General features: G+C 39.2%; 1 long non-coding RNA gene across 3 annotated transcripts in view; it reads right to left on the reverse strand.

Annotated features, from left to right (window-relative positions):
* LOC106498377 (uncharacterized) overlaps window positions 1–24875 on the reverse strand; it is a 269160-nt gene that overhangs the window by 37194 nt on the left and 207091 nt on the right. For all 3 annotated transcript variants that reach the window (XR_001294956.2, XR_001294958.2, XR_001294957.2), the window contains exon 4: window positions 24700–24840. This is a non-coding gene — a long non-coding RNA (uncharacterized lncRNA). The remainder of the gene's footprint in view (window positions 1–24699; window positions 24841–24875) is intronic.

A 24875-nucleotide genomic window follows, 5' to 3' on the forward strand; every position in this document is an offset into this window, starting at 1 on the left:
TTACGCTCCTGTAGTTAGTCTGACTGACCTGTTTTAGTGTTTTTTTTCTTGTACATGAAAACTACTGTGTATTGATGCAACTGAGGATCACATATAAATTAGAGCTTCTTTGGATTTCTCTTGTTATTTTGTTTTCACTCCATAAATGCCATCCAAACACTTCTGAGAATTTGTCAGTGATGCTTCAGGTGACACAACAGGAAAATTCTTTCACTGATGCCCTCTCTTCCCCTAGGGGACCTAACACATAGCTGATTTTGACTTTGCCATGTATCGAATTTCTTGTGTACAATTTGCAGACAAGCTACTGCAGTTCAGGTGTAATTTAGACACACATAGAGTAAACTGGAATCACTCACAAGTATATAAATTCAGCATGTGCATAGGGGTCATCAGTCACTTCTGAAATCTGTTCAAATAGTCTTCAGATTTGATAGCAGCCTGAAGCCTGGCTGCTATCTTTAGGCTGACTTTGCAACAGCACCTGCCGCCGCTCCTGCTTGCACAGCTACAAGAGAAGCACCGTGTCCCCTCTTATGGAAGCAGCCCTCGCTGCAGTCAGATTGCCTTCCTTTCTGCTTTTTCATATAAGCAGCCAACTGGTGGTGTTTTTTTTTTTTTTTTTAATGATGAGCTTGTATAACTCCAGACCATTGTTACAAGATTTAAATGCTAACATATATCTTCTAGCTTGCACAGGGCTAGAACAGCAGTTTCTAGCACTAGCACAAACCAATTTGTCTGACAAATGTTATAAGGTGACGTGGCATTATTTTTTAGAAATCAGGTCAGTGGATAATTATGGAGGAAAAAAAGCCAGTCTTATCCATGTTAGCTTGCTTCAGATGTTTTCTTAGAGTTGGTTGCAAAATCTTTAAAATACTAATAGGAATTCAACACTTCAGTAAATAAATAAAATGAAAAAATGAAGTATGAAAGGGAAAGAAGAGTGAGCTCTTTTGCTTCAAGGGATTTATATTTTAGTCTCTTCCATTGTGATGAGGAATTCTCTAATGTTTTGTACCAGAATGTAAATGACCTTTCTTACAGATGTATATATTTTAATTCTGTGAAGAAACCAAGATAATGAAAGAAAAGGATTTTAACTAGGGAAATCCACATATCTTAACTGAGTAAAGAATCTGTCAATCTGCCTTGAAAACATTCATATGTAGCCCTGTATTTAGGATCCTCAGACAAGAAAGAATGTTTTCATAGGATGAGATGGCTGGTCTAAGGATTGCAATACTCCTTGCCCCATTCAAGGTCCAGGAGCAGTCTATGTCTCTATTTGCTAAATTCATCACTTACAGAATCACAGAATCACAGAATCACTGAGGTTGGAAGGGACCTCTGGAGATCATCTAGTCCAACCCCCCTGCTCCACCAGGGTCACCTAGAGCACATTGCACAGGATTGCATCCAGGCGGCTTTTGAATATCTCCAGAGAAGGAGACTCCACCACCTCTCGGGGCAACCTGTTCCAGTGCTCTGTCACCCTCACAGTGAAAAAGTTTTTCCTCATGTTAAGATGGAAGTGTCTGTGTTTCAGTTTGTGCCCATTGCCTCGCGTCCTGTCACTCGGCACCACTGAAAAGAGTCTGGTCCCATCCTCTCGACACCCTCCCTTCAGATACTTGTACACATTGATAAGATCTCCTCTCAGCCTTCTCTTCTCCAGGCTAAACAGGCCCAGCTCTCTCAGCCTTTCCTCATAAGAGAGATGCTCCAGTCCCCTAATCATCTTTGTGGCCCTTCGCTGGACTTGCTCCAGCAGTGCCACATCCCTCTTGTACTGGGGAGCCCAGAACTGGACGCAGTACGATAACTGTATGCACATGATGAGCTGATTTGTGCTTCAATAATGTTTGAACATATTGTCAGCAGAAGAACTGCCACTGCTTCTGATGCAAGAAGAGGCTATAGCATATATATACACATGTATATTCAGATAAACTGCTACATGTGGCCCTAATCCCACAAGCTGTCCATGAACCTTGCACCTGCACATTAGTACACTGACTTAAGGGGATATTGCTGCATGGAGTACCAGTACTGCTTGCAGAGTCAGGCCCTATGCTTGGATAATTCAGATCAGCTCCTGAAGAATAATCTTTGGAATCATCCCCACTGATTTCTATGCAACACTTTCCAGACTGAAAAACACAATGCCAGTTGAATTTTTTATTCTAAACACTTCATAAAATGTTACAGCTCTTTAATCTTTACATATCCTTTAAAGAGGTATCAGGTCAGGTCCTTGTGAATCTAAAACAGTTTTACATTACTCTGGCAGGATACAAGGACACTAAAGAGGATGTAGATGAAATCCAGATTCCCTTTATCCTTCCAGAACAAGGTGAAGTACCTGTGGCCTTAATGAGAGTCAGAGCCTTCAAATTTTATTCCATTTTTAATGTGACAGTATGAAAATTAGTAATGCCCTATATGTGCTGCGAAAAACCTAGGAAGTGGGCCAGTTCACTGGCATATTAACAAGGGTAAGTGAACAGCCATGTTCCCATCATGTGCTTCATCTTTCTCCCCTCTGGCTGGCAGCCCCAAGTTGTCTGCTTTACTGACCTGATTCCATTTAAAAGCCTGTTGCACCAAATGGAAATTTAAGGAGAAGCCTAAAGGTGAGGGCAGCCATTAACCATTCCCTTGGTTTAGGAACAAGTATGTTCTGGGACATTATAATGCTTTCTTAGCACTGCAAAAGCAACTTGTTCCTGCTTAAGCTATGTCAGAAAATGAAACCATGTAGAAATAGGAAACAAAGGGCAGCAGGACTGGAGAATATTGTATCAAGAAGTCAAAGTTTGAAATTTGCATTTAAGTTCTCCCTTTAGTCTTGAAGACACTGGAAACAGAGTTACACCGAAGAGAAACCTTAGTGGAAGTGGTATTACCACTTTGTAACCTAAGTGTAAATAAACTTGTTTTTACAAATACTGTGTCCACTGTATCTCCACACTATTTCACAACAAGTGTCATAATACTATTAGTGCAGTTTTTTTAAGCTTTTTTCTTTGTTTGCAGTCCCATTAAAGTTTTCCAATGGGTGGGCTCCTACATAGGGAATTTTAACAGCTTGCTTTTCTCACTATGTTGCACATACATTGGTGTTTTAGTTAGGATGACAAATGTGCTTCTGAAGTGAATCTTCAGTTGCCACCACTTCACATACTTTGATTTGCATTTCAGAGCAGTCTGAGCTGGATTACTTTTGATAAAACTAAACAGACAGCTAGGCACCAGCAGCCAGTGGTCTTTTAGTCTGAGAGACCTGTGTAATGGTAGTCCAAAGGAAATTCCCCCTCGTGCCCTCGGCCTCTAGTGCGCATGTTGGGGCCTCAGCTTCAATCCTTTCACTCCACAGATCTTTGCTGTTGTGCCAGACTGCTTGCTAATGCAGACATAGCCTTAGTTATCTCTTGTGAACCCCAGGGTTTAAGACTACAGTTCAAAGACACTATTACAGAGAACCAAGCCTGAGAAATGTATTTGTTACTTCAGTCTTCCTCCAGAGGAAATCCTGGTTGATGGCTTCCCTTACTGCTACATCAAATACTGATCTGAATGTTATTTGGATATCAGACTGCCTTCTGGAATAGGCAGAATTTTTCATTCAGAAGATTAAACAAGTTCAAATGAAATAACTGATTTTCTGGTAATGAGGAAGAGCTGTATGATATCAGAACTGATTAAACTTCCAAAGTCATATCATATGTGGGGCAGCAGAAATCCTGCTAGAGAGTCTTTGGAGAAACTGTCTTCTCTGGTTCTTTCCAAATTCTGATTATAAGTTTGGAGAAGATATTCATCGATACAGCAGTAATAATGAAGGAAATGATCTGTCCAAGGCAGGCCAAAAAAAATCCATGATTGCCAATATGAAAATTTGTTGTCTGTCTGCCCACAGATACCTTTGCAGTAGGTCCATCATCTCTTTTTTTCTTCAGTTGCCTTATCTGCAAAACTGGGAGAACCAGCCATGTCCTAGGTTGGAATCCCAGCCTAATTTTTAAAATATTTTATAAGATCCTTGGGTAAAGGGTGATATGGAAAGTAAAGTATTTCTCCTTATGGAAATATTTGAAGTTAGAAAATTCATTGCCTACTTTAAGTTATGTTGTCCTGCTGAAATTCTTAAAGAGATAGGTGGAATTAAATCAAAAATACCCATTAATTCTAAAGATAATCCAGATCCTATGGGAAAAGAAAGGTAAGAAATACAGGTCCCAGTGCCACTCACCTTCTTTTCCCATTTACTCTATCGTACAGATTACTTCAAAGCACACAGAATGTATCTGGTGTCCTCACTGAGTGAAAGGGTTAATTATTTGTGTATGAGTGGAGAAAGCAGGTGGTTTATTTCATTTTTGAAAACCCCTTTTCACTCTCAGCTAGAAATGCTGAAAAGCAGGAAAAAAAGTGTCAGTTTTGCTTTTGGTATAAAAAAAAATCTCATTGCTCTTGGCAGTGACCTTAGATTCCAAGAGGAGGTGTTAGCCTTGCATCACTGCACAGTCCCGCCTGATCAGGAGTGGCATTAACCTAACTTTAGTAGAAGCTCATTTTAGCTCTCTCCACCAGAAAAGAGTCAAAGTGACATGACACATATGAATGGTACAACAATGGAAAGATTACATAAAAGGAAAAAAAAGAAAGAAAAATGCTAGACCTTCATGGAGGCTCAGGTCAGAATATATATAGATGGAATATTAACTGCAGCACTTCAAATTATGTGCCTGCTTCAGTTCTTATTGAAATTAATGCAGTTTGAGACCTTAATACAGTAGTACAGTGGTATCAGTCCAGATCTGTAAGTGATTAATAATCATAGCTTGCTTCAACACAATACAATAATAAGCAACATCCTACCCCAGATAGATAGGATTTTTTTTTTACTGAAAATTTCAGGCTTTGTTGTATAGACAAAAGAAAAAGAAAGTAATTTGATGTGGCAGTAGTTGTTTTTGAAAATTTGAAGATGTTTTTCTTCATGAATGGTGTATTATTGAAAAGTACTCTGATTTTACATTTTTTCAGGCACACTGAATTTTGCATTCACTCTGATCTTTTGAATTCAATAGTTGCATGTAAAATTAAGTATCTTGAACAAACACTGCAACATTTATATAGTTACTTGGTTGTATCTAATTAATGTTTCCAAAAAGCATTCGGACAATTTAAAATGCTGTAGCTTGAACATATATATTATTTATATTCAAAAATATATCTGAATGTGAATCTCTAAATGAAATGTCTTATCAGAATGAAACATCGTGACTGATTTTTTTCCAAAATTTTTTATCTTGAGGGGAAAAAAACACAACTAACTCTATTTTCATTCTGACTTGCTACACAATAAATGTTGCGATTTTGTATCTTTCAGCAGATTACCTTTGATGAGCAATAATGCAATAGGTAATATTAACACAAACAATCCACAGAAGTGCACAAACAAGTCTATCCTGTATGGATTGTAATGATGAAATTATATCTGTGAATACACATACTCTATTGCTGCAGTTATGTATGTGATACGTATAATGACACATTTCTTAGTGTCATTATATATATTATACTGGCATACCAGGCATTAGGTGGAGGTATAGTGATATTCTACCTATTTATATTGTGCAGTCAAACTATATAAGGCTGAGAAGCTTTCTGAAGAGAAAGTGGACAGTTGCACAGTGAGGTGACCAAAATGATTGGAACCTTCACTGAATATCTGATTCCACAAAGTCTTCCAATTTATTACACAGACCTCTGCATTTCTAGTAAAGAAAAATACAGGCATACCTCTGTATTTCAGCTGGTTTATGCTCTTTATCTTTGCATTTTACTTTGTGTTTTAACACAGTCAACATTTAACATTGCATTTAAAATTTTTCATTTTATTGAATTCCTTCTTTAATGCACCTGGTTGAAATAGCTGGATTATTACAGTACACAGAGTAAACTAGAGATAGAGAGCCTCTTGCTTGATATTTAATGAGATAAGGTTTCTATTTCATTACATTAAAGATTGTTGGTAACACGGATAATGTACTGACTCTGTTAATGCTCTTAACTTATGAATAGCAGTTTTTTCAGCTCTTGCTAATTCCTCTTTTAATCCTCTTTCTTCATTACACAATTTTGAATAAACTTTGCATGTAATTTTGCCATGTCTATTAGTATTATCTTCACAGATTTCTTTCTTGTGTAAGAATTCTATTTCATTTCTAGAAATAATTACAGACTCACTGCAAAAAGGTGCTGCTCAAAGCCTATTCTGTGAACGTTGCATAGGCAACAATCACAAGGTGAAGGAAGTGTGTAGGTGTAGTACTCTGCCGTTTCTGATTAAAGCTCTGATTTGAGTGGTGCTGAATATGAGCAACTTCTGTCGGACTTCCGTGGGGGCTGCCAATAGTTTAAAAAATAAACCAGATCTGTTAGATTCTTAACAGTAAGAGAGATCTGTGAATGGATCTTTGCAAGTAGCACTGGACAAATTTCAGTGGATAGTAGATTCCCTGGAAATGTTATTTTGGTGGTTCTGAAATTGTTCTCGGAACTGAACTGAATTTAGTTCTGGCTGAAAAAAATCTCTCAGAATAAGTAGATTCGCAACAGCTTACTCAATGGTCAGAGCAGGTACTTTGTTAGAGCACTTGGAGAGTATTTCTAAAGAATTCCTTCATCTACTTTAGGTCTGAACAATATTATTAAAGAAAAATGCCTTCACCAGCAGATTACAAAATGTTTTCACTGTCTTTTATTCTCACAGAGGTATTTATATATGAATAAAGATCTTCGCTGATGCTAGAAACATATAGTTCCACTAGGTCAATATGTTCTACCAGACTAGAGAGACAATCCTTTACTGAATGCAAAACAGTACACTTTCTGCAAAACCATGTTCAAAGAACTATGGTTATGTGAGTCCATTCAGAGGTAGGATACATGTTCAAATATCCTGATGCACAGGAAAGAATGGCAACTTTGAATGATAATTTTGTCAATGTAATCCTTCCTACCTGTCTTGCCCTCCCCTTTTTCCCCTCAAACTTCTCTACCAAACACACTTGTAAAAATAATCACTCAGAATGAAACTTCTGTCTGGATCTGCTGAAATATTTCATTTTGATCACTGGAAACACTTCTTGAAACAGCTGTATTTGAAAGAAGCAAGTACTTGTTCCACCCAGACAGACTTTTAAAGCTACTATTATTATTCGATTCTGTTACCAATCAATAAATGAATTAAAACACCTACCTTTGGGCTGACCTACCTACAATTTTTATTCAGAAATACAGATGGAAGAGATTTTATCAGGAAAGTCTTATAATTGTGGGCTTTCCTAGTTTTAAATTAGGGTAAAAATAGATACCCTATTCACTATTGTTTGACCAATATCAGAAGTACACAGGAAAACAAAACATTTTTCCAGTTTTGATTTGACATTTGTGAAAAAGACATGAAACCTCCTTTTAAATCATTACCCATTCCTATGATGCAGTTTATTTTCCTGCACCTATCCATTATTTTTTGTTTACTTCTCTCAACACCAGTAATACGATATATGAAAAAAAGTTCACATAATTTAATTATATTTGTGTATAGATTTCCCAAAATAAATAGATGCATTTTCCATATTTTAGTGCTTTATCCATCATAATGTCCATTTGTATAATGCTAAAGTTAGAGTGCTGTGGAAGACTTCTTATTTTTAACTTGGACATAATGAATGATGAGTAAGTGTACCTCATGTGCTCCAGGGTTTATCATTTGCACGATCCTAATCAGTACTGGAGAAAGAGAACCTTAAAAACAATAAAAATTGAAAGCAAAATTATGAGGGCAATGAATGCTAAGTAATAAATGAACCAAGTCAAAATGCAGAACAATCCCAGCTCTCTCAGCCTCTCCTCATACAGCAGATGCTCCAAGCCCTTAATCTTCTTCATGGCTCTTTGCTACACGTGCTTTAGTATGTCCATACCTCTCTTGTACTGGGGAGCCCAGAACCGGACCCAGCAAGCCAGATGTGGCCTCACCAGTGCTGAGTAGAGGGGAAGGATCACCTTCCTTGACCTGCTGGGGACACTCTTCCTGATGCAGCCCAGGAGACCACTGGCCTTCCTTGATGCAAGGGTGCATTGCTGGCTCAAGGGCAATTTGTTGTCCACCAGGACCCCCAGAGCCTTTTCTGCAAAGCTGCTTTGCACCCAGTCGGCCCTTGGTCCAGTACAGCCTGTACTGGTGCACGGGTTTATTCCTCCCCAAGTGCAGGACTTTGCATCACCATTTGTTGAACTTCACGAGATTCCTGTCAGTCCATTTCTCCAGCCTGTCGAGCTCCCTCTGAACGGCAGCACAACCATCTGGAGTATCAACCTCTTCCCAGTTTTGTATTATCTGCAGACTTCCTGAGGGTACACTCAGTCCCATCATCCAGGTCATTCATGAAGATATTAAACAGTACTGGTCCCAGTATGGACCCTTAGGGTACCCCAGTGCTGTTTAACATCTTCAGCCAATACTTTTTAACATCTTTGAGCATGGCAGTTCAGCTAGTGTTCAGTCCATCTCACTCTCTGTTTATCTAGTCCATATTTCATCAGTTTGTCTATGAGGGTATTATGGGAGACAGTGTCAAAAGCCTTACTAAAGTCAAGAAACTTGACTGCTTTCCTCTCATCCACATCAAGCCAGTCATCTCATCGTAAGAGGCTATCAATCAGGTTGGTCAAGCAAGATTTCTGTGATTTCTTTCTGAAATCTCTAGCAGAACCATCATCAATTTAATTGGAAACTAGAGAGAATCCCAAGTGAGGGAAACCTCAGGAGATCTTATTATATGCATGCACTTCTGAAAAGATGAGATGTCTTTCCAGATCGAGGTCTGAAGATGTGTTTAATCAGTTTATATTGTAACTTAAAGGATATATTCACTCCTTAAGTACTTTTAATCCATGGTCCTTTCTCCCTAACTAGACTCTTTTGTTCAGAGAAAAGCACACTGCACATACAAAAACATCCAGAAATAAAGGGGTATAAGGACTATTTGACTGAGAAAGACAAGAAATGTTTTACTGTTGTACTTCTTTTGCAGCAGATGATGTAGTTTCAGTCAAGCTGACAAAAAGAAATGCATACAAAAGGCTCCCATCTAAATTGCACAGGGTTTGTTTAACAAGACTGTAATAAAATACATTTATTTGTACCTAAATTTAGTTTAGTAATAGTCTCTAGTGAACAATGCAGTAATGATCAACAGAGAAGGTACCTAGGAAAAGCATATCAATAAGAAATAGAGATGTTATTTGATATTTTACTTCTTCGGCAATTTATTTAAGTCTTTTTCAAGCCACCACTTTCTTTCTCGTGAGGTATCAGTCTTTCAAATATGTGGATTTTGCACCAGCTTTGGGAAGTAAACTCATTTTTATTTGAAGAGATAGAAATCAAGGAGTTTTTCCTTCTAAACATGGGTTTGATTAAATGAAAGCAATGTGGAAAGGGTTATTCCTAGCCCACAAAATATTTCAAAATTCTGAAAATAGTCCGTTTCAATGTTTTGTAACTTAAAGGTTTTGGTCTTTTATTATGAAATGATTTTTCATTTTGGAAATTTATTTTATCTTAAGAAAGCAAAAAATAGCAAAAACAACCCCCCCAAAACAGATAACAGGGCATTATCAGAATACTTTGTTGATGCAGAATGTTTGGTTTGTCACTGAAAAATTCTGAGATTTGTATTTTTTGTCTCATTTCAATAAAAGCTATTATTTTTATTATTATTATTATTATTATTACTATTTTGTTTATTTTGAAATTTCACACTGGAAGGGAAAGCCATTTGCCATTCAACTCTAGTGTCAAGTTAAGACAGAAATCATATGATTCAGTAAAAAAGAATGGTCAGATTGCTTTTAGTCAAGAATAGATATTACTGCAGCTTCATTGTCAAAAAATCAGAGGGAATCTAGAAATATATCAAGGCCAAGCACTCAGCATATTTGTGATAATCAAAGCATAGATGCCTTCTAAGATGGAGTGCTTAAAGCTCTTGAAGTATTTATCTTTTTCAGTAATGAGTAGTAAAGGCATTTTCCATCTGTGAAATATGTTGGACAACTTAGCTTGTGTCCAAAAATGCTAAAAAAGTGATGGGACAACTGTGACCACTGAAGGACCACATGAAAAGGACACCTGAAATGAAAAGCCATTTTTGCATCAATATTTGTTTGGAATTGTAAGAAATGAGAAATAGCGACTAAAAAATATATATATATATATCACTCCCACCTGCAGCTGCTTTGTGATCCCAGAGAAACGAACTGGCAGTTTCATTACTGAGCTTCCACACCACAAAGATCCTGGTCAGCAGATTCTGAGGCATTTGGTGATCTCAGCAAATACCACCTCTGGATTTTGCATACTCATAACAACAGGGCTATTTTCATCACAAATTGTGACATCAAAAATAAAGGACTAATTGCAAAATTCAGATCTTGAATCAGATTGTAAAAGCCCGGCAACAATAAGAAGTCACATAAAATATTTTAGTTTGCGCTTATGCCTGACTGTGAGCTAAAACTCAGGTGGGGCCTAGTGGTTACTAAGACATATAAACATAAAATAGAATGAAGGCTGGCACGAAACTGATGGACATTCAAAGCATTTTGTGTGCAATGCTATGTAAAGTCAACTCTTCAAAAGCCAGGGGAAAACTCTTGTTTCTACAACTTTGGATAGCAGTCTATAGTTTGTCAGGAGGGTTGACAGTGACTCTGTTAAGGATGAATTTCTGTATATTTAGTTTCCTGTCACTGAGTTCAAAAGGGTTTGTTCTGGCATGGGAAGCTGGCAGAGCAGAAGCAAACTAAACGCACTGTTTGGCAGTTTGTTTACTGCTTGCTCCTGCTTATGAATAAAATTCCTGTAATATATGTGTGATAGTGACTATACAGTCTATAATAACTTTCGAGAAGAAATTGAGACAATCTGGGGATAAATCAACAATGTCCATAGAGGTATGTGGCACGTCAGACTTGTCTTTTTCGTATCAAAATACTAGCCTTATTATAAAAGTCCTCAAACAGAGCCTATGGCTGTTCTCTATAACACAGGGGGCTAAAAAGCTTTCCCAGCTTTCAGATGGGGCTCAATGAGCCTGGAGAATTATTTCCATTAACATGTCCTGTACACCAACCACAGAAAATGAAAAGCCATCACCTGTTTAATTCACATCTCTGTTTCCTCAATGAAGCTTTTCATAAGTTAGGAAGTTAGGCAGTGATATACTTCTGTGTGCATTGGGAATAAGGGAGGGGTAGTGCTGGGCAAAATCCTGCTGGAAAAATCTTTTTCTTAATCTACAGGACCTCATGGGAAACAACAGGAGTTTCCCATTTTGCTCACTAAATATGAACGCTTGAACATCAGCAGTTTCAAGCCAGACTCCCTGCAGAGTTGAGTATGTACGATCCTTAGCCAATGGCAAATGCTATTTCTAGACAGTTGGGTCTCCCTCCCTTGGATGAGGACAAGAAATCAAACTGAAGTTACCTGCATTGTGGTGCAGAGTGTTAATCACCACAGGCAAGTCAAAGAGTCTTCCACAGTAGGTCTTGATGTTCTTGAGAATCCTCTCTTTAGGGGCATTTGTAAATATATTGTAAAGTTTAATGAGCCAGGCTCTGTTGAGAGCTTGTCACTGTGATGTTTCTCTCAGATGATAAAAGTAGATTAAAGCTAATAGGTTTATGATTGCATCACATGTAAAATAAAAAGCACGTTATATTTAACAGTGGATGTTGTCTCTCCCTTTCCTCATGTATCTTTGTTGGTAAATTGTGACTGCTCCCACCTGGGACACCTTTGGGATTTGTAACTGGAAATAATTTTGTTTTTCTCACTTCAGTAGTTCGAACAGCACAATCAAATTCATATCATAGATTCCAAATTGCTGTGTATCTTGGCGATACAAGAAGAAGGACAGATCTACTATTAATAGATTATACATCTCTGCTTCAGCTGTGTAACCTTGCCTCCAGGGGACCAAATACTCACCTCAGAAAAGAGCAGTAAGCACTACCACTACAAGCTCCTAAGGGTTTATGAGAGACAAATTGATTTTAAAAGCAGAACTCACAAGTACCCTGCCTGCAGAAGCTGTTCAGTGCAAATGAATTATAGCAATATAACCTTTATCAAGACAGCAATATAACCTTTATCAAGATGCTGTCCTGCTTTGGGTAGACCTGGCACACCATATACTTTGACATCATATAAGTATGATGTCATGTATAATTCAGACAACAAATAAAATCTGTTTGTTGCCACCAGTTCTTCCTACTGGCAAATTTTAAATGATGTTGGCTCAGTCTGGAGGTTTGTCTTGGTTTCCTTTGGTAGATGGCTAATGCTGAAGCTGGTCCATTCGCAGTTTTGCTACCGTGATTTTCAGAAGCAATGAAGTCCCAAAACCCAAAGATCCCTCACAATTATTTGTGCTCAACAGGAAACAACTGAATCTTGCTTACAGAGTGATTATGTAGACATGGAACAAAAGCAGAAAGACACTAAGCTGAATGGTACGAGGTCTTAACCAGTGCAGAGATACAGAAAAAAACAAACTATGAGCCAAGGATTCCACTAACAAAGTGCACTGAAATAATAGAAGGGGGAAAGAAATAATTTTAAGAAGTGATAAGGAGTTAGAACTGTTATTCAGATGAACATTACTCATTGTTTCCCATGAGTTGTGGAGTACTCTTTAATTTATCATCTTTGCCCTGGTGTATGATATAACTTAAAAATTTAGAGGAAATGTACTTAGAGAGCTGTCATTTTATTACTGTTATAAATAGAACATCATTTGGAAGATTCTGCATTTATAAATATTTCATGGGATTTGATGGTGTGTTAGAATGAAAACAGAACAAAGGCTTAGGGTCACAGTCAACCCCAAAGGCATCTCTGCATTAGCAAAGGCTATTCCATCCTGGGGAGATACTCCTTTCCGAAATCTAGACTGAGAAAGCAGCTATAAGTTTAGCTTTCTGAAAGGTACTTCTGACAAATGCAATAGTAGAGATGCACTGAATTTCAATCTTCCAACTGCTACATTTGCTAACTAGCTTCAGCCCATGTCACCCATTTTTTGATTCTGTTCCTCTCTCTCTCCCTTCATGAGAGAACAGTACATAGGCAACTTGCATCCCCACTGCTTCACCATAGCCTGCCACAACCTTTAAAACCCTAGGTCCATAAATTACGATATTTGCAAGATACTGGCCACACTATCCCTTGAACAAATGTAGCCTTCATTTTAAACTGAAAGATGCTGAGTGAGATGCCATTCCTGGAGTGAATATTTCTGAATAAACCTTTTTTGTACTGAGAGAACTATGCAATAGTTTTCTAAATTCGCCTTTTTAGAAAGTCTTCCATCAAACAATATATTTAAATTATGCTGCATATAAGGTAGGTTTTCTCTTTTTCTCTCGTTCCCTTTACATTTCCCATAACATGGGGAAAATGTTGTTTGCAATCACTGCAGAGAAATGAGAGATCCTTTCTGGCCTTTTGATTCTTATTATTTTATACCAGCAATAAATAATTCCCAATGCGACAAGAAGCCTGCGTGTAGGGGGAAGAGAAATGCGATCTTTCACCTCATTCACATGCAGAATCATTAAAGCACTGCTTTATTAGTTGTCAACCATATCACCTTTAATTAGATTCAAAGGTCCAAAATATCCGTTCATAAGACGACTGAAATGTGAGAAAGAGAGAAAGAGGTGGCCATAAATGATTTCCTGTGGTACAGAGAATATCATGAATTATCCAGCTATTGTTGAGACTTCTTTTTGATGTCGTGAATGAGACACATCACTCATGTATTTAATAAAAAAAATGGCTCAGATTCTATAAGGCTGATATCAGGGAGATTTAATTTATCTATTTATTATTATGAGTTTACCAGTCTTCATTAAGGTTATACTTTTTCTTCCGCAATAGTTAAACTGGTATCACTGCAGAAGTGGAACCAACTATAAAGTACAAAGCTGCTTTATACCAGCATGTGTACCTGTGAGTGTGGTGTGTATGCGTGTTTATGTGTGCGCACACAAGCACCTGTATTTGCTCACATGGGTAAAGCAATATATTTATTCCCTTAGGAAACGGCAGTAGTTTAGTGACAATGTTATGGGCTGTGCATAAAGAACAAAGCCTTACCAGATTTTTCTGAGAATTTTTGTTATTTAAAGGCAATTGTTTTTCCAATAGGTCCAGTCCAATCCTAGCATGGAAGAATTTTATTTAAATTTACTGAAAACAAAATGTAATCTTTTTGCTGACTTGAGTACCTTAGGTCCCAGGAGGTGCCACATACAGCACTCAGCAGTCTTTTCTCTAAATACAAAATATTTGAAAGAGATCCTTATCTGATCACGTCTCTGCAGTGCCCTTTCCAAATGTCTGCAAAGCTCAGTCTCTTAAAGGTATGATTTCCAGTGAAACCCACCATATTCTATGCTGCTAGAAATCTATTTTTTCATAAACATTAGTCATCTGTGGGGTATCAGCAATTTTCCCTATGTTTAATGACTAGGAAATGGAGTCTGTAGATGATTTTAATGGAACTGTACTTGATTGCAGGGTCTGCTCTACCATCGTCACCAGACTCTAAACTAAGTCTTGTAATTTATTTTTCTAGATCAGTGCTAGAAAATAATATTCTTGCATCTATTGGCCTGCTTTCACAGGGACTGGATGAAGTCTGACCGTTTCAGAACCTGCTCAGCTTCACTGCGTGGAGTAGCAGGCTCTAAGTCACAGCTACGGCTGAGTTACACCACAGATGAGCAGAACCTGCCATCCTAGTTACATGCCAGGAACTTGCTGTCCTCCTTTATTCTTACAATGTTTAGATTTTGAGCAAATAACACTAAATAATATATCAATGGCAACCAAAAGTGATATATTGTACCCTTCTTATTCCAGTAGCACATTGCACTATATCACCGTATATTACAATAATTTATGAGTAAACATTAAGTTAAATGCTAGGAATTACATCCTATTGCTTTGTTAATTATTCAGAGTATTTATCTAGCTGAAAGGGAGCTCCTGAAATGTAATATTTTATTCACAAATTTATCTTGTCAGGCCATGCTGTTTTAGCAAGAAAAATCTCCTTTGTCACTCTTCATTTCCCAAGCCTGAATTCAGGTTACATACCAGATTCTCTATTACTAGATTAAAAAAAAAGTTTTTTACAGGCAACATAAAATTGGTTAATAATGGTTAACAATGGTCAAAATTAGTCAACAAACTCCATATTCCCATCAGATTTCACTGACCCTACAAGGTGAGTACTTAAAAATCAAAATCTCCAAAAGGAGAAAACAAAACAAAACCAAAAAGTGTTGTGTCCCAGGAAGTAGTACTAAAAGAGTCAGGAGGTGGCACTGCTATCTTTCAGATAGTACCTCAGCAAGGAACTTCAGAGCTGTTTGATTCACTATTTATTCTCCCTCGGTACAACTTCTGATCTTTCCTTTCTTCTGTTTTCGCATCTGATGGCAAGTAGTCTGTGGACATCCTGATTCATCATTCAGAGTACTTAGAGTTAACTTCCTTCCTGATTATTTTTGTGAAACTTTTGAAAAAAAAATCTTTAGCTTATATCTGGCCAAATTTAGTCTGTGTTAAAGCCACTGATCAGTCCACTTACCAATCCTACTTTTTAAAAAATAATATTTTCCCACTGAATCTACCAAACAATGCAATATTTTTCAGCCAAGTGGTTTATAAATGTTCCCTTCAGCTAGTCTTACAGAACAAAATTCATGCATTATGCCTTTTCTCTCATGAGCCATGGTATGTCCTCTGCTTCCTGATGACTTAATTTTTTATCTAGGAGAATAAAGAGATTATAGTGTGGAGCTCGAATCCTCACACCACCTATTATTCCTTCCAGTTTCTTTGAAACACTAGGACTGCCTGAATGTTTATTGAAAATAACAAATAATAACATAAAGAACCAAAACTAGGCAACAAATATTTTTTATTATTCTTATTTTATTGGTACTAGTCAACCATTCTAATTAAAGTGATGCAGACAAAGTCACATTATATTATGACTCCCCAGGTGTTTTTCAGATGTGATTGGTTTTGCCTTGAAAACAAACTGACAGTTTATTTTCCATCTCTTCATAATGTGCTCAATTAAAAAAAAAAAAAAAACAGCAGTCCAAAAACAAGACAAAAGTTGAAGAGGGTTTACTGTGAGATGGTTTCCAGAGTCAAGAACAGTGTTGGCTTGGGAAGAGAGATTCACATTGACAGATTACTGGGGAAACACATCCAGAAGAACAGCAGTCAGAGGGACAGTCATCAGGCACGAGAGAGAACCAGGATTCAGGACACCTTGTTGTGTATTCAGATGTACACTTAACTTGTTCCTTGGCATAAGACAAGGTACTTTATTTGTTTGCTGATTTTCCAATTTGTATCTCATTAGTAGCTGGATCAACTGCTAGAATATATCTGTCTTCCAACCTAATAATCTTTACTTATTCATTGTGTGTGTACCCACCAATTCATAGTGTGATTGTGCACAATTCACCCTACATTTCTGGTTACTCCTTCTCTCACAAGGGAGTCCATGAGGATTTATTGCCCAAGCATAGTTTTGAGCACCACACAGATTTGAAATGACCTTTCATGGATATGGTGTGGCTGAATTATTGAAAGTTTACAAACTGCAATTGAATCCATGGTTAAGTCAAGATATGGAAAAGCAAAAAAGAAGGGATTTTGCTCTCTCTTAACACTTTCTGATAACTTCTACTAGATATGATTAAAGGTTATGACTTAAAGCAAATGTACTCCAGTGTTAGTGATCACTGCTAACTAGTGATCACTACTAACCAGAAAGAGCAGAAAAGAATAGCTGGATTTCATTGCCTAGCTTTCAGATCATATAATGTGCTGATCTGATGATATAATGTGCTTAATCTCCTGGTAGCTGTTCTCCTTTTAGCACTCAAATCCAGTCCACCTAAAGTTTCAAAATGAAATTGGCTGATTGGGACACAATAATAACTGCTGGCAGCAGAGAAACAGTCTCTTTTAAAGGATTTATAGATTTAGCAGAGTGCTATCTGGACTGCCACCTCTGCCCACATCACTGATTCATGAGTTCATCTCTAGTAAGACAGCAACAGAATTACTTTGCTATAGAGAAGTGATAACATCTTGGGGGAGAAGAGGGTCACACTCTCAGTTGGTGAATATCATACAACATAAAACTCAAATACTATAGCACTGTAAAAACTCACCAAGTATTTGTGAAAAAGAGGGCCTTGCTGCTGGGATTCTACCAGGCAGCAATTTTTACTTTGATTACCTAAAGTCACTTCATCTGTCTCTCAGCCTTACATCGTTTGTAACTTCTCCCTCTTTCTCAAAAGGTTATTGGATGGTATTGTCAATCTTTCTCGAAGATTTGTCATCCTGTACTATATGCATAACCTTAAAAAAATCAGCACTTTGTCCCATTATTTTACATTCCCAATTCCAGTACAGTTTTCTAGAAAAAAAAGCTCTAGGAAGTCTATGTTAATCAGTTTCCAAAATAATGATATTGACCTTTGCATGTACTTTTAAGTGCAAGACATTGCTTGGTGCTCAGTTTTCCACCACTGCATTTTTTACTTCTATTGGACTTTTTTTCCCCCAAGTATCAGTCAATACCACGGACAAGACCTTGTGTTAAGGCCAACATTTTTATGTCATGAACCTATCTCAGAGGAAAGGTGGACGACTATACAAAAAGTTCAAGTGGCTTCTCACAGGAGAAGAGCAAGTGAAAGAAAGATTTAGTGCTAGGAGAGCTATTTTAAGAGAGCACGCTTAAATGCAATCACGTCTTTTGAAAAACAGGTATACAGTTTATTTCTGAAATCTTGTTTCACTGTATTGCCAATGATCAGCATTTCTTCATAACAGGCATGAAAATACTGCATTTTACATTATTAAACTTGTATGTCTGTTGTTGGAAAATGGTTCCTACTGCTGTTTGTATGCACTGATTTAGTGCTGATTTATTGACCATTATTCTGGTGTTTAATAAAACCAGTAAGTATTTTTATGCCTTTTTTCATATTAAATTCCTGTTCAAGCATTAACTGGTTATTCAAAACTATAGTCACAATGCTATTATTCCCATTTCACAGACAAACAGATACATAGAAGAGTGATATGTCCAAGGTCACAGACTGAATCAGTAGCAATACTGGTATTAGTGGGTTTAATATATAAATCACTTTAAAAGGTTTAAGAGTGAGAAAGCTTAAATGTGCGGCATTTAAGAAACAAAGCCATTTTTATCTCCTTAAAGATGTTTGTGCATAAATTGCTTTAAGGATTAAAAGCAGCTTAAGTACTAAAGCCCCTTTAAAACCTTAAGCTCTTAAAATGTTTTACAAACATGGAGATGATGGGTCACCCTGAGAATATAGAAATGGACTTTGATTTGATAACAGAGCTTGGTTCTGTAAAGAGAGAGCTTGTTCTAAAAACAGTCAAAGCCTGAATCTGAAGAAGAGAAAATCTGGCTGGTGGCTTTGGGATTCTGCCAAGAATTCTGTCCTGGTCTGGATCTCTTGACTATAGGTTTTTCTTGCATGAAAGAGCCTACAAAGAGGTCTTTCCAGACTGCTGGTCATTATGGAGATACCAGTTGGACTGGTTGGGGGACCATCAACAGTGGAAGCAAAGAAAAGAGGAAAAAGGCTGAGCTCAGCACAGGAAGTTGCCATTGATGGCACCAGTAGAAAGAGCTGCACTAGGTTGGCTCTGTTTGGGAGATGGATTTTGCTGAGCGGAGTTGCTCCAGAAACAGGGTTTCGGACTTGCACCAAACTGGGTTCAGGGGCTGGTGTTAAAAGCCATCTGAATTAATTTTGCATTGCTCAGTGTAGATAATAGAGAAGTAATATCCAAGGGCAAACTGCAATATGTACATGTTCCCCCATATGGGAATGGCTTTAGGTACTCTAACCCCAGCCCATCTTGCTGTTACCGTTGCCTGGAGAACTTCCTCAGGTTGCGGAGGCTCCTCAGGCTCCTCACCTGAAGAACCTGCCACAGAGCCTCCTCAGCAGCCGAGGGAGCCTCTTGGACATTAATCTGCACAAATCTCCCATGTAATAGGAGTTTGTTTAAAAACAAGATTAAAGAAGGATTGAAAATCTGTTTAAAACCAAAGCAGCAGCTTGCATACTATATTTCATTTGAACACGGCTGAGCAGAAGCATATACTAAGAAAGTTTCCTCTTTTCTCAGTTACAGGACTACCCCCTGCTACCCCCCTGCCAAAACCACCATGTATTTGGAAAGCAAGTTCCTGTTTTGAACATCCTTAGCTAGACTTTCATCCTTATAATGCTGCACTCACAGGAACGGCTCTTTGCCTGTAGCTGCTTATTAACTCCCCTATTCAGAGCATTCTTCCCGTTTTTTAAAAACAAGCTTTTACAGATAAAACCCTCAGCAGAAGTTTTTTTCTATGATGTTAAGAAGATAAGGTTGTTTAGAAATGCTCAGAGGCTGTTTCAAAGCACTAATCCCACAACAGCATATTACAGATCATCACGTGGGCCTTCATCAATTTATTTAGCTCTCTTTTCAAGGTCTTTTCATTGTTTTTTTTTCCTTTCCATGAAATAAAAATTAGGGACAGACCCCAGTCTTTGTGGTATTACTGGCATCCCCAGGTAGCCACCACTGTGCTTGATTTAAGAAGGGTATTTTATTTACAGAAATTACAGAATCACAGAATCACAGAATCACTGAGGTTGGAAGGGACCTCTGGAGATCATCTAGTCCAACCCCCCTGCTCCACCAGGGTCACCTAGAGCACATTGCACAGGATTGCATCCAGGCGGCTTTTGAATATCTCCAGAGAAGGAGACTCCACCACCTCTCGGGGCAACCTGTTCCAGTGCTCTGTCACCCTCACAGTGAAAAAGTTTTTCCTCATGTTAAGATGGAAGTGTCTGTGTTTCAGTTTGTGCCCATTGCCTCGCGTCCTGTCGCTCGGCACCACTGAAAAGAGTCTGGCCCCATCCTCTCGACACCCTCCCTTCAGATACTTGTACACATTGATAAGATCTCCTCTCAGCCTTCTCTTCTCCAAGCTAAACAGGCCCAGCTCTCTCAGCCTTTCCTCATAAGAGAGATGCTCCAGTCCCCTAATCATCTTTGTGGCCCTTCGCTGGACTTGCTCCAGTAGTGCCACATCCCTCTTGTACTGGGGAGCCCAGAACTGGACGCAGTACTCCAGATGTGGCCTCACCAGGGCTGAGTAGAGGGGGAGGATCACCTCCCTCGACCTGCTGGCAACACTCTTCCTGATGCACCCCAGGATACCATTGGCCTTCTTGGCCACCAGGGCACATTGCTGCCTCATGCTTAACTTCGTGTCCACCAGCACTCCCAGGTCCTTCTCCGCAGAGCTGCTTTCCAGCAGGTCAACCCCCAACCTGTACTGCTGCATGGGGTTATTCCTCCCCAGGTGCAGGACCCTGCACTTCCCTTTGTTGAATTTCATGAGGTTCCTCTCCGCCCACCTCTCCAGCCTGTCCAAGTCTCTTTGAATGGCAGCACAGCCCTCTGGCGTATCGGCCACTCCTCCCAGTTTTGTATCATCAGCAAACTTGCTGAGGGTGCACTCTGTCCCTTCATCCAGGTCATTGATGAAGAAGTTGAACAAGACTGGACCCAGTACTGACCCCTGGGGGACACCGCTAGCTACAGGCCTCCAACTAGGCTCTGTGCCACTGATCACAACTCTCTGAGCTCTGCCATTCAGCCAGGTCTCAATCCACCTCACTGTCCACTCATCTAACCCACACTTCCTGAGCTTGTCTATGAGGATGCTATGGGAGACAGTGTCGAAAGCCTTGCTGAAGTCTAGGTAGACAACATCCACTGCTCTCCCCTCATCTACCCAGCCAGTCATTCCATCATAGAAGGCTATCAGATTGGTTAGGCATGATTTCCCCTTGGTGAAGCCATGCTGACTACTCCTGATCACCTTCTTTTCCTCCACATGCGTGGAGATGGCTTCCAGGATGAGCTGCTCCATCACCTTTCCAGGGATGGAGGTGAGGCTGACTGGCCTGTAGTTCCCTGGGTCCTCCTTCTTGCCCTTTTTGAAGACTGGGGTGACATTGGCTTTCTTCCAGTCCTCGGGCACCTCTCCTGTCCTCCATGACCTTTCAAAGATGATGGAGAGTGGCTTAGCAATAACATCCGCCAGCTCCCTCAGCACTCGTGGGTGCATCCCATCAGGGCCCATGGATTTGTGGGTGTCAAGTTTGCTTAAATGATCTCTAACCCACTCCTCCTCCACCAAGGGAAAGTCTTCCTCTCTCCAGACTTTCTCTCTTGCCTCCAGGGTCTGGGGCTCCTGAGGGCTGGCCTGACCAGTAAAGACTGAAGCAAAGAAGGCATTCAGTAACTCTGCCTTCTCTGCATCCTTCGTCACCAGGGCACCCACTCCATTCAGCAAAGGGCCCACATTTTCCCTAGTCTTCCTCTTGCTGCTGATGTATTTGAAGAAGCCCTTCTTGTTGTCCTTGACATCTCTAGCCAGATTTAATTCCAAACGGGCCTTAGCCTTCCTCGTCGCATCCCTGCATACTCTGACAACATTCCTATATTCCTCCCAAGTGGCCTGTCCCCCTTTCCACTTTCTGTATACTTCCTTCTTCTGGTTGAGTTTTGCCAGGAGCTCCTTGCTCATCCATGCAGGTCTCCTACCTCCTTTGCTTGACTTCCTACTCATAGGGATGCACCGCTCTTGAGCCTGGAGGAAGTGATGTCTGAATATTAACCAACTCTCTTGAACACTCCTTCCTTCCAGGGCCCTAACCCATGGGATTCCTCCAAGTAGGTCCCTGAAGAGGACAAAGTTTGCTCTCCTGAAGTCCAGGGTTGCGATCCTACTTGGTGCCCTGCCTCCTCCTCGCAGGATCCTGAACTCCACCATCTCATGGTCACTGCAGCCAAGGCAGCCCCCGACCTTCACATCTTCCACCAGTCCTTCTTTGTTTGTTAGTACGAGGTCCAGCAGCACACCTCTCCTTGTTGGCTCCTCCACCACCTGGGTCAAGAAGTTGTCACCAATGCTCTGCAGGAATCTCCAGGACTGTTTGTGCCTAGCTGTGTTGTCTTTCCAGCAGATATCGGGGTGGTTGAAGTCCCCCATGAGAACCAGGGCCTGGGATTGTGAGGCTACTTCCAGCTGTCTGTAGAAGGCCTCATCGACTTCCTCTTCCTGATCAGGTGGCCTGTAGTAAACACCCACAACAGTGTCACCTCTATTAGCCTGCCCTTTGATCCTTACCCATAAGCTCTCGACTCGCTCTTCATCCACCCCTAGGCACAGCTCAATACATTCCAGTTGCTCTCTCACATAAAGAGCAACTCCACCACCTCGCTTTCCTGGCCTGTCTTTCCTAAAAAGTACGTAGCCATCCATGACAGCACTCCAGTCATGCGAGCTATCCCACCATGTCTCTGTAATGGCAATGAGATCATGGCCCTGCGACCGCACACACATCTCTAGTTCTTCCTGTAATTACTTTTGTACTTCATTGTTTTCACTGGATCTAAGATAAATATTGGCAATAATAGCTGAAAGCTTACCACTACTGTTATTTGAGATTGTTTAAGAAATGTAACAATGAAAAATGATTTCTAACTAATGAGAAATAAGTAGTCTCATTTTATTTAAAGAACATGATCATAACAGTCAGCTAAGTAGGCAATTCTATTTGCAATTTCAAATAAATGGAGGGCAGGGGTGGGAGGGGAGGGAAGAAGCTACCCATAGAAAAATATAAGAGGTTTCTTTTATCTTTTCTCTTTTTTTAAAAAAGCAACATATTTCATTAAAAAAAATCCAAGTTTTCAAAGATATGTAGCACATAATAGATGCTTTTGTTGCTATCAACCTAAAGGACCTTTTTTTTTTTCCTCAGTAGATAAATAAATAAATTAATTGTAGGCATCATAATGCACTGATAAACAAGGGAAATACACACACCTGAGCTGCTTCTAGTAAGCTATTTAAATTGCTTCTGCTGCAGAATAACTGCTTTTCAGTTTTTCTAAAGTTGTATATTTTGGATAGCTAATCTGATGATATTTTAGCAGGATTTTAAATTAATTCTTTTTGTCATTACTTCTTTGCACACAGTCTATTTAAAGGAAAACAAACCTTTCAAGCTGTTGAAAGATTACTTTCATTTTAAATTGTCATACAGTGCTTCCAAAAGGTGGTGTCAAACTCCTCTGCATGTGAAGAATTAAGGAAGCTATCCCAGCTTCTAAATGCCATTGTCTGATAGGAATGCTTTCTCCTACCCAATTGTATCCATAAATTCTGCAAGAATGTGTCTGTGTGTGTGTGTGTGTGGAGTGGAAGGAAAATAATTAGTGATTACGATATGTTCAGAAAGAAAACTTCTTTTGATTTTGTTTCAAATGACCCAGAACAATTTAGTCATCCCATAGCAACAGAAAGTCACTCTTACTAGTGCTATTAATCACACAAAATGATTTTGTAGGCTTGTCTGCAGCTAGAAGAGACCTGACTCATTTACTGGAATGGGCTCACGGCAGACAGCATCCTCATTTTCTTAGGAAGGTCTTTATCTACTTGAATAAGCATCTAGAAGTCAGCATGGTCGAGTGGATAGTGTAAAGGACTGGATGACAGGAAACCTATTTACTAGGTTTGTCACTGATTCACTTTTGGTGGAATTTTAGCATCTGTGCACACAAATAAGTTTCTTTGAGGGTAAATAAGATATGAACTTAAAGAATGCCAGCTGTTCTGTGGTATTTGCTTATATGTATTCTCTTTCACTGTTAAAGGTTAGATGTATAATGAGAAGGGGAGCCTGGATGACCTATTTCAGACCATTTGTTTGCATATCTTTCCATCCTTAATTTCCTCTCCAAAATAAATCTTCAGTCATTCTTGTTGCCTGTGTGTCTGAAATGTTGGTAGCTCTGCTACATTTTTAGTGTATATATGTGTACGTGGTCAAATTGTCAGAACTCACACTAGATTTCCAGATTGCAGTGAGGACATTAGATATCCATAGAGCTATGTTTTAATGTTCTCCAGGTTATTAATTAGTGAATCCTAACATTCCCTGCTTTTCCTAAAATCAAGGAGTTTTATCATTGAGCTTTCTATATTTGGGTCACAGCTTCGAGACTCTGGTAAAGGAAGTCATGTAACGGTCCCTGGCAAAATGTGGCACGCAAAAAGACATGGAAAGATTGAAGCAGGAAAAGTTGCAAGCTTAGAGATGGCAGGATATACGATTCAGCAGCAACTGCACTAGAATAAAATGAGAGCAGCAGATTCAAGAATTCAGCCGCTCCACATAGGCTTTTGGACAAGTGAGAAGCATTAATCCTCTAATGCAATAACAGCATGATACTCAGTCATACTGACTAATGTGTTCTTCAACAGTGGTTTGTGTTTTCCGAATGTTACTTAGAATCTCAGCAGTGGTACAGATTCATGCGCTTGATCGCTCTATGAATACCAGTCATTTTTTGTCCCCATACATCAACACCCACTTCCTTACCAGAAATCTTGGTAGTTTGACCACAGTAGCAGCATCTTCTTTGTCAAGCTGTTCACAGTATAACTTGCAATGCTCACTCCTCCTCAGGACACGTTGCCTCAGCCGGTCCTTGTAGTAGTGCTGAAGCATGTTTGTCTTTCTCTAGATCCAAATAGAGCAAGGCAGAGGTCATGTCT

Source organism: Apteryx mantelli, chromosome 4 (genome assembly GCF_036417845.1).
Source record: "Apteryx mantelli isolate bAptMan1 chromosome 4, bAptMan1.hap1, whole genome shotgun sequence".
Classification (NCBI taxonomy): Eukaryota; Metazoa; Chordata; class Aves; order Apterygiformes; family Apterygidae; genus Apteryx; species Apteryx mantelli.